Source organism: Oncorhynchus masou, chromosome 27 (assembly GCF_036934945.1).
Source record: "Oncorhynchus masou masou isolate Uvic2021 chromosome 27, UVic_Omas_1.1, whole genome shotgun sequence".
Taxonomy (NCBI): domain Eukaryota; kingdom Metazoa; phylum Chordata; class Actinopteri; order Salmoniformes; family Salmonidae; genus Oncorhynchus; species Oncorhynchus masou.
Genome location: NC_088238.1, coordinates 54,108,627 through 54,120,533, shown reverse-complemented (window position 1 = coordinate 54,120,533; position 11,907 = coordinate 54,108,627).

Here is an 11,907-nt window from a genome sequence, read left to right as displayed (position 1 = left end):
TTTCACAACTAAACATATTTCACTAAACTGCTAACAGCCCGTCTGAGCGCTCTAGAAAGGAATAAATGAGAGAGAGGAGGAGATTGAAACGCATGGTGGTGAGATATCCTGTATAGCTAAAGGTAATGTGTCACCTAATTCATACAAACATCCCTTATTACTAGGCTATTCAAAATCAAATATAAGCCGCTTTGCACAATCATTGAACCAACCGCATCAGCTAGACCTGCACATTTTCTCCCAGACTCATGGATATACAATTTGAAGCGTAGCATAAGGTAACCAGTCCATCCAGTATGGATAATAATACAGTCTATCACTCAAAGGTGATTACTAGAATTTGTTCAATGTTGGAGCATCGGCTGGAGACCAAAGACATCTTAAATTAGTTTTGTTTTACGTTTAATATGCTGGAGGCTATTTATTGTATAAAGGAACAATCCAAATTTGAATTCAGTTTTCTGGGGGAGGCCTATGCAGGAACTCTAATATGTGTATAGGTGTTTTGAATGAATCGTCACCTTAAAAAGCGCTGTACATTTTGTTGTATTAGGCTATGAAACATCTACAATAAACATGTTTTGTACTCGGTGAGGTGAGTTTTTTAAAAGTAAGATATGCCTACTGTTTTGATGATAAATGATTGATGCGATTTTCGATGGCATTTGCATTGATGTCTGAATGGTGATAGGGACAATAGAGCCATTAGGTACCAGGCCATTAGGTCCTGATGTTTGTTAGTGACTTGGGTACTACCAACCATGTCCAGAGTGCATAAGAGGAGATTATGTGGCAATAATATGGTTACCAAAACAGCCCTACTCTGGCCCAACCCATAGGTTTCGGAGAAGAAACAGTTGGTAGGAATGATGTGGCTGGGTAGCCAGGCAACAACACCTGTGTACCAGTGATCAGTGATAGCGAGTTGGTTGTCTGTTACTGATTATTTCCTGTTCGTGTCTACCTATGCCTATAATACTAATCATTTCTATATTATATGTCGGATTCAGTGTCAGTGTCCATGTAAATTGGAAATGGTTTATGACAGAACTGTAGTTTGTATTGTCATGTATGGCTGTTAGTGTTGAGTTTGGTTTCTGTGACAGTGAGTCTATGGATCATCAACTAGATTCAGCCGCGAGACAATTGTTTCAGTTTTTTTCTTGAACGGATGGTCAGGGGCCCGGAACATAATTACCAATAACTTGTAGAATGCAAATTGACCGCAAGAAGCCCAAACAGATATAACATTTTACTAAAATAATAATTTCCCTGATCACATGTCTCTCTATAATGCATTGGAATACTTGGGAACAGTTTTCCAAAATGTAGAAATCACCTGTGTCCAACAGTGAAGAAATATATTTTTAATTAAAATAATAATAATCTGAAAACTAGGGTGGCCAAATAAACCCCCCCAGTGGGCCAATTTCGGCCGGCAGGCCGCCAGTTGGGGACCCCTGGTCTATGGTGTGTGAAACTAAGTCTGAGCATTCTGTGACGTTAGTGAGTCTATACAAGTATGTGGTGTTTGATACTGTGTGGGTAGTTTATTCAGTGAGGAGCTGAAACAGTTACAGTATTAACGGTGGCAGACAGCCTTGCTGTCGAGTGAAGGGGCTGACTGGGCAGATAGACAGCCGCTCAAATAGCCAGACGGACTCAAGCTATCTTCCCTCTGACAGACTATTCCTCAGGGTCTCAGAAAAAATCCATGGTGTCTTGTATATTAATATCCCCAAAGAGTTGAGTGAGACCTGCCTACAGCTTAAGTAAAGAAATAAAAAACATATATATATTTATCTCTATTTAGACAGTTATGAAATGCTTTGCACAGAGACTTGTATCTAAATCTGTCTTTAGGACCTTTTTCTCAGACCATCAACTTGACGGTACACATCGCTTCTCTATTTGTTGAACAACACAACATGTGGTTGGTTAGCAAGGCTAAACGTCATGTGTAATGAAGGTGCTGGTGCACCAACTGTTGGAGAGCAGAAATATTAAACATGCAACTAATTAAGAGGCATTTAATGAATTCTACAGCACGGCTGGAGACCTCTCCTCCTGACATGTCATTATGGAATCAGAGATTCATAAATGATGTGCCGGAAAATGTGTAGCCTAAAACGTAATACAACTGAAAACAGAAACCCCCCAAAAATCCTACATTTTGCGTGCATTGCTCACAACTAAATCAAGAATTCAATTACATTTCAAGGATGCCATATAATGATCTATACCATAAACTACACTATTGAGAAGGTTACTTTGTTCTTATTCTCACTGAAACTGGCAAATTAAGCACCAACCACTTGCCTGTCAAGTTGTGACTGTTCTGGCGTGTGGGGGTGTGCAGCAGACCGTTATCAACAATGAAGTTTAAACATAATTCACTATGCGACAGACCAGTTCCACTTCAATGACTCTCTGTCTCATGTTGTCCTGTTGTGTGTCTGTTTCCCTTCACCAAGTCATTAGAATAAATGCATGTCTTTCAGTAAGGACCGCATGTGCTCTCTGGAGCTTTCAATGTCTTCTTGGTACTTGTCATTTGACCACAGGATGAAAGAGAGCACACCATTTCCTTGTCAATGCCCTGACAGCCAACCAACAGACACAGAACATGCACACACGTGCACAGACATACACTTCCAAACACGCACGCGTGCACACACACACACACACACACACACAAATCGAAAAGCAAACTGCCATGCGTCTATAATTGGTCCCCCATTACATGACCAAAATTATGTGGACATCTGCTCGTCGAACATCTCATTACGAAATAATGGGCATGAATATGGAGTTGGTCCACCCTTTGCTGCTGTAACAGCCTCCACTCTTCTGGGAAGGCTTTCCACTAGATGTTGGAACATTGCTGCAGGGACTTGGGCACTGATGTTGGGCGATTAGGCCTCTGGCTCCCAGTCAGCGTTCTAATTCATCCCAAAGGTGTTCGATGGGGTTGAGGTCAAGGCTCTGTGCAGGCCAGTCAAGATCTTCCACAATGATCTCGACAAACCATTTCTGTATGGACCTTGCTTTGTGCATGGGGGCATTGTCATGTTTAAACAGGAAAGGGCTTTCCCCAAACTGTTGCCGCAAAGTTGGAAGCACAGAATTTTCTAGAATGTCATTGTATGCCGTAGTGTTAAGGTCTCCCTTCACTGGAACAAAGGGGCCTATCCCAAACCATGACAAACAGCCCCAGAACATTATTGCTCCTCCACCAAACTTTACAGTAGGCACTATGCATTTGAGCAGGAAGCGTTCTCCTGGCATCCGCCTAACCCAGATTAGTCCGTCAGACTGCCAGATGGTGAAGTGTGATTCATCACTTCAGAGAACCCGTTTCCACTGCTCCAGAGTCCAATGGCGGAGAGCTTTACACCACTCCAGCCAACGCTTGGCATTGCGCATGGTGATCTTAGGCTTGTGCGCAGCTCCTCGGCCATGGAAACCCATTTCATGAAGCCTGACGAACAGTTATTGTTCTGACGTTGCTTCCGGGGGCAGTTTTGAACTCAGTAGTGAGTTTTGCAAAGGAGGATAAACGATTTTTACACCCTACGCGCTTCAGCACTCGGCAGTCCCGTTCTCTGAGCTTATGTGGCCTACCACTTCACGGCTGAGCCGTTGTTGCTCTCAGACGTTTCCACTTCACAACAACAGCACATATTGTTGACCGGGACAGAAAGTCACTGAGCTCTTCAGTAAGGCCATTCTATTGTGTATGTTTGTCTATGGAGATTGCATGGCTGTGTTCTCGATTTTCTACACCTGTCAGCAAACTGGTGTGGCTGGAATAGCAAAATCCAATAATTTGAAGGGGTGTCCACATACTTTTGTATATTTGGTGCACTTCGATGAGATAATACAATCACAGAGACTTCCGCATGTCACATATTCAGTTTCTCTCTTTCTGATTGCCCTTTGAAGACATCAGAGGATAGTGTTTCCATCAATCCACTTCCATCAAACACTGTAGAGGGAGACAGGGATAAGAGAGCCTGACTTGAGCTTTATTTCTATATTTAAATATATCAAGTCAGGCTCTCTTATCCCCGTCTCTCTCTATAGCGCGTCACTGTTATGTGAAATGCCAATATTGCATTGAGATGAGGAAAGGCTCCAGGCTCTGAGTACCTTAAGCCAGTGGACCCATCCAAGTGCTTACAAATGTCGGCCCCTTTTTTTTATAGATGGGTTCTCCCCACAGTTCCTTTTCCCACTACTTTGTAATCCACCCAACTGATCATATGAAAATATGGGGAACATTTCTGAAGAAGCAATTTCGTACTACTAATTTCGTACTACACTACTATGACACAAACCAGTTTGGTTCTAAATTGTATGGTGACAAATGTACTATTTGAATACTTATGGAATCATTAAAGCAGGAATTATGCTGTGGCTTTTGTTTTCCAAAGCAAATTAAATGATACAGGATGTGAAAGGAAATGGGCCTTTAGAGATGTTATAGAGGTGTGGTAATGAACCAGTGTGTGTGTGTGTGTGTGTGTGTGATGGGAAACAGTGTACTTTGCATCTGCTTAACAAAAAAAAACGTGTCTGCATAATGCCTTTTAGATAAAAACAGGTAGTTACATGACGGTTCCGTGACTTATTCACCATTTCAAAAGCACTATAGACATGACTAACAATGTGTTGCTCAATGAAAAATCAACATAGACTTTGATGGTATTTGTGTAATTTGTGCCTTGATCGAGTGGCCATTACCAAATCCTGAACTGCTAATGGATAGTGTATGATGTCACAATATCCATTCGGCAACATAAAACACTGCTGTCAACTTCAAAGGTGGTCGTTTCAGTGCACTCCGGTGGACGGAGAATTATCAATACTGCTGCCTGTCTCCGATGAATCCAGGTGGATTGAACTTGTCAGGGGAAGAGTGACGAGGTGAGTGATGGAGAAATAAATAGTAACGGGTGAGAGGGCATGATTAGAGAGAGACAATCAGAGAAAGGCGGAGAGAGTGGGAGAGACAGACAGTGGAGTCTGCTGAGTGGAAGGATGGCTCATAATAATGGCTGAAATGGAGAGAACATATGAAAAACATTTGTGTTTGATACAATTCCATTTACTCCATTCCAGTCATGATGTTCCATCTTCCCTTCACTCAGCAGCCTCCACTACAGACAGCCCAAATCCTTCCAAACTTCATTACCCAAACAAAGCTACACCTTCCTCGATGCTGTCCCAACAATGTGTTTTAAAAGGATGGTGGACTGACTAGACATGGCAGCAACTTAGACTAATGTTGCCCTGCCATTCACAGGGGAATTTCGAAAGGGGAAAGGGGGATACCTTGTCAGTTGTACAACTGAATACCTTCAGCTGAAATGTGTCTTCCGCATTTAACCCAAACCTCTGAATCAGAGAGGTGCGGGGGGCTGCCATAATCGACATCCAAGTCTTCAGGGCCCAGGGAACCGGGGGTGCCTTGCTCAGGGGTAGAACTACAGATTCATACCTAGTCAGGTCGGGGATTCAAACCAGCAACCTTTCGGTTACTGGCCCAATGCTCCAACCACTAGGCGACCTGCCGCATGGACGTGATGTTGCGTCGACCTGCTTGGGAAACTTTCCGACTGATTAAATTTCCTTGGTGCCTCTGACCCCCAACCCCATCTCCCACTCCGCCAATTATAAAGTCTGCATGTTTTATTAGAGGTTCACTGTGACTACCATTGCCTGAGTTTTGGGGTTTCCCTCAATGGCCACCAGGGGGCACTAGCTCCCATTGACACCCTGTAGTAAACTGTGGTTAGTTTAGAGTGGTCACAAAGATGAGACTTTTTGTGTTGGCCAGAAATCAGCACTGGTTATGTTGATGTAGGGAATTGTCTTCTATTATCTGTCTCCCACTCAAATACAGTAGTCATCACCGAGCTCTTTATCTATTGAAATAAAACAAACCGGTGCGTTCAATATCAAATCAATGTTTATTCGTCACGTACATAGAGCAGGTATAAATGATGTCTACTTGCAATCTCCCTTTAACAATACGGTACAGATATCAATATATTCAACAACAAAAACATATAAATACTACTATACATTAGTAACTGAATACAAGGAATACAATGAACATAATAGGACACATGGATCGGGTAGAAGAATATTCTATTCGTCAGCAGTAATGGCGTTGAACCCTGTCTGACGGTGTCCCCTGGGAGATATGTCTACTGTCATGTGTCTCAAAACGGAGGTTTCATTCACTGGGTTCTATGGGAGATATTGACCTGCTGCTGTTACTTTGCTCTCTTTCACAGCCTTTCTCTTTCTCTCTGATATACACCCTTTGCATGTCATTTTCTCCTGCTGTTCCTGTCTCTGTCTCTTCGGTCTCTATCTCTGTCTGTCTGTGTTTGTCTCGCATCTTTTCTCTCGCACAGTCATTTTCTCTCTTTCTCTCCCTCATACATTCATCTACACCACGTGTCTTCTTCCTTTCTCTCGCTCTCTCTCTCCTATCATTGATAGACGATGCTTATCCAGCTGTCCATCTCCTCCCCTCCCTTTCTCTCTTTCTCTCCCTCCTACATTCATCAATATCTGTTTCGCTGAGTGTTCAGAGAACAAGCGTGGCATGAATGATATTATAGCCTTTGAATGCTTTACGTCAATCTTCCCCCTCAAAACCCTACGTAGTGCCTATAGTTCTAATCAAAGCTCTCATCCTCAAGAGGAGCCTACAGCGCTAATCCAAACTCTTGTTCTCAAGAGGACTCTACAGTATATCGCTAATCCAGGTCTCGTCCTCAAGGTGTGCCTATATCGCTAATCCGAGCTCATCCTAAAGAGAAACCTATATCGCTAATCCAAGCTCTCGCCCTCAAGAGGAGCCTATATCGCTAATCCAAGCTCTCACCCTCAAGAGGAGCCTATATCGCTAATCCAAGCTCTCACCCTCAAGAGGAGCCTATATCGCTAATCCAAGCTCTCACCCTCAAGAGGAGCCTATATCGCTAATCCAAGCTCTCGCCCTCAAGAGAAACCTATATCGCTAATCCAAGCTCTCACCCTCAAGAGGAGCCTATATCGCTAATCCCAGCTCTCGCCCTCAAGAGGAGCCTATATCGCTAATCCAAGCTCTCACCCTCAAGAGAAACCTATATCGCTAATCCAAGCTCTCGACCTCAAGAGGAGCCTATATCGCTAATCCAAGCTCTCACCCTCAAGAGGAGCCTATATCGCTAATCCCAGCTCTCGCCCTCAAGAGGAGCCTATATCGCTAATCCAAGCTCTCGCCCTCAAGAGGAGCCTATATCGCTAATCCAAGCTCTCGCCCTCAAGAGGAGCCTATATCGCTAATCCCAGCTCTCGTCCTCAAGGTGTGCCTATATCGCTAATCCCAGCTCTCGTCCTCAAGGTGTGCCTATATCGCTAATCCAAGCTCTCACCCTCAAGAGGAGCCTATATCGCTAATCCCAGCTCTCGTCCTCAAGGTGTGCCTATATCGCTAATCCGAGCTCATCCTAAAGAGAAACCTATATCGCTAATCCAAGCCCTCACCCTCAAGAGGAGCCTATATCGCTAATCCAAGCTCTCATCCTCAAGAGGAGCCTATATCGCTAATCCCAGCTCTCACCCTCAAGAGGAGCCTATATCGCTAATCCCAGCTCTTATCCTCAAAATAAGCCTATATTGCTAATCCAAGCTCTCGTCCTCAAGGTGAGTATACAGTATTTCGCTAATCCAAGCTCTCGTCCTCAAGGTGTGCCTATATCACTATCCGAGCTCTCATCTTCAAAAGGAGCCTATATTGCTAATCCAAGCTCTTGTCCTCAAGAGGAGCCTACAGTATATCGCTAATGCAGGTCTCGTCCTCAAGAGGAGCCTATATCGTTAATCCGAGCACTCATCCTCAAATGGAGCCTATATCGCTAATCCAAGCTCTTGTCCTCAAGAGGAGCCTATATCGCTAATCCAAGCTCTTGTCCTCAAGAGGAGCCTATATCGCTAATCCAAGCTCTTGTCCTCAAGAGGAGCCTACAGTATATCGCTAATCCAGGTCTCGTCCTCAAGAGGAGCCTATATCGTTAATTCGAGCACTCATCCTCAAATGGAACCTATATCGCTAATCCAAGCTCTTGTCCTCAAGAGGAGCCTACAGTATATCGCTAATCCAGGTCTCGTCCTCAAGAGGAGCCTATATCGTTAATCCGAGCACTCATCCTCAAATGGAGCCTATATCGCTAATCCAAGCTCTTGTCCTCAAGAGGAGCCTACAGTATATCGCTAATCCAGGTCTCGTCCTCAAGAGGAGCCTATATCGTTAATCCGAGCACTCATCCTCAAATGGAACCTATATCGCTAATCCAAGCTCTTGTCCTCAAGAGGAGCCTACAGTATATCGCTAATCCAGGTCTCGTCCTCAAGAGGAGCCTATATCGTTAATCCGAGCACTCATCCTCAAATGGAGCCTATATCGCTAATCCAAGCTCTTGTCCTCAAGAGGAGCCTATATCGCTAATCCAAGCTCTTGTCCTCAAGAGGAGCCTATATCGCTAATCCAAGCTCTTGTCCTCAAGAGGAGCCTACAGTATATCGCTAATCCAGGTCTCGTCCTCAAGAGGAGCCTATATCGTTAATCCGAGCACTCATCCTCAAATGGAACCTATATCGCTAATCCAAGCTCTTGTCCTCAAGAGGAGCCTACAGTATATCGCTAATCCAGGTCTCGTCCTCAAGAGGAGCCTATATCGTTAATCCGAGCACTCATCCTCAAATGGAACCTATATCGCTAATCCAAGCTCTTGTCCTCAAGAGGAGCCTACAGTATATCGCTAATCCAGGTCTCGTCCTCAAGAGGAGCCTATATCGTTAATCCGAGCACTCATCCTCAAATGGAACCTATATCGCTAATCCAAGCTCTTGTCCTCAAGAGCTGGTGAGATCAAAATAAATTAGTGACTCATATTAGCAACTTAATTACTTCACAACCTTTTCTGGTTAACCTATTTCTATGCTTCCTTCCTGGGGGAACAGACAGTGCACTGTGTTCTCCTTCTCTGCTCTGGGTAGAAGAAGCCCCCAGGGACTGATCTAGGATCAGCTTGCTCTCCCCAAATCCTAACCATATCTATTAACTTCACCCTATACCAGGGGTCAACAGGTCGGCAACAGGCTGCCCGCGAGCCAAAACCAGCCTGGGAGTGATTTATTTATTTTCTAGTTTAAAAAAATTAAATATCAGCAAACAAAATCTCTTTTGATTTAGAAAATCTATTCCCAAGTAGTCCCACAAATACAAAATGAGACTTGATTTTTTTTCAACGTAATCAAGGTATGAAATTGTTATTTTCGAATACAACCTCTTGTAGGACTTAGATGTGGTAAATGAGTATTTGACAAATTATTATAATTCTGTTCCAGCCCCCCGACCCTCTGCCCTCGGCTGAATCTAGTTGCCTTCCACTGTACTATACCTTCAGCTCAGTCTTGTTTATCATGCCCGGTAGTCTAGTACCGCTGTGAGGAGAATTGGCGCCATGACTCAGGCAATATGGAACGGGAGAAGGTGACCCTTAAAGAAACAATAAAATATATGTGATGATTGGTGATAGAGATCAGCAATATCACAAGACACAGTGTTAATGCTCACTTCATACCTCTACAGTTCTGCCTTCCCCTGCCAGCTACACACACACACTCACACATATACACACTCACACATATACACACTCACACATATACACACTCACACATATACACACTCATACATGCGCACACATACACAAACACACACTCACACATGCACACACACACATGCACACACATACACGCACACCCACACATGCACACGCATACACTCATACACTCATACATACATACAGGCACACACACACACGCAGACATTCACACACACACAAATGCGCGCACACACACACATATATACACACTCATACACACACAAACACGAACATACACGCACGCATGGAGACACACGCAGTCTTGCACTATTTTGATATCAGCCTCGGTATTCTGTATGGATCCACACGTGACTGTCAGTCGCTTTGTATAAAATCATCTGCTAAATGGGATATTCATTTATATTTCTTTAATGAAGAAAAAACTGGCATTCAAACGGAATGTCATATTGCAGCCACAAATGCAATTATATTCCTGCTTTCTTATGACTGGGCCCGTTAGCTGTTCTGTTGGTTGGGGAGTGGAGGAGAGGGTGGTGGAAAGAGAGGGAGGAGGGGGTGGTGGAAAGAGAGGGAGGAGAGGGTGGTGGAAAGAGAGGGAGGAGAGGGTGGTGGAAAGAGAGGGAGGAGAGGGTGGTGGAAAGAGAGGGAGGAGGGGGTGGTGGAAAGAGAGGGAGGAGAGGGTGGTGGAAAGAGAGGGAGGAGAGGGTGGTGGAAAGAGAGGGAGGAGAGGGTGGTGGAAAGAGAGGGAGGAGAGGGTGGTGGAAAGAGAGGGAGGAGGGGGTGGTGGAAAGAGAGGGAGGAGGGGGTGTCTGTTCAGTCTTTATCCTGTTCGTGTGTAGACAGCTTTGAACATCTTAATTCTGTTCAGCTGGGTGTCAAAGGAGCCTCTCTGCCTCTCACATCCGGCAATAATTGGACGAGGAGAGAGGCGACCTCACATAGGTGCACTCACACACTCAAACAAAAACAAGCTAGGTTATACAGATGTCATTTCCCCTCATGACTATTCAGTCTTGTACAAACACTACAGGGAATTCATAGAATGTCGTGACGACTGGTAAATTCGAAGGCGACATGGAATTGTAGCTTGCTGTGATCATGTGACCTCAATGACCTTTTTGTTCCATTAAGGTGCAGAGAGACAGTGATACCTCAATATTTAATCATAAGCTGTCGAAGGAAGACTCTCAAGGCCGAATGTTTTCTTGTCTATGAAATAATCCCAAACTGGTTGCTGAACAGCTATACAAAACAACAATTGATGCATCAACCTTGTCTTTTCAATTTAAACTATTGAATACAATTCTTGCCACAAAAAGAATGTGCAATATACGGGGAATTCAACAGTCAGCCCTGTTCAGACTCTGCCATGAGGAAACAGAATCAACTGATCTCTTTTGGTGATGTCCTTCGATGGCTCGCTTTTGGAGTCAGGTCCAGGAGTGGTTGTTAAGTCATAATGTCTGTGTTCAGATGGACCTACAACCAGTATTGTTAGGCGATCTGAACAACCACCATCAATCAATGGGGAAATATGATTATACTCTTAGATAAAGGTTTTTTTTAGGTTTTTTTTTTACAAATGGTCCAAATAGAGAGGTTCAAGACCCTCGTAAGACATCACGGAAAAATATAAATAAATAGTTAAATGGTAGTGTACTGGGAAATATTGGCTAGTCTGTAGACATCTGAGGGTTAGAATTAAGATGAGTGTACTGTATATGTAATCGCAGTATCAGCAGAAGACGTGTTGTTGTCCATCCATTCGCTTACTCCAATCAATTGAAGGGTGGTAATGTCTTTTTATTTATTTTTAAGAACTAGGTGGATTAGAAATAATGCAAACAATTACTTTGAAAGAACCCATGGTCTATCTGCAATGTTGACGCTGATCTGCCCCATGGTGTAGCTACGTCTAATGAAACCTCAGAGTTCTTAGAGCCAGAACTCTTCTGCTGTTTTGGTTGGAGTTCCTTTAGGGACTATGCCAGTGATTGCTCTTTGTGTTTTCTTACAGGCTTCCTGGACTCAAAGAAAAATGGGGGTGTAGCAGGGAAGAGCTCAAACCAAAACCCAGTGATTTACATGGACTTGTTCAGCCTGGGTGTAACGATGAAATAATCACCCCTCTATCCACACAGACACATGGAATGGTGAGGGTGCAGAATTCACCGCAACACTTCTTACCACACACCACTCCTGAGTGTGCCATTGGACC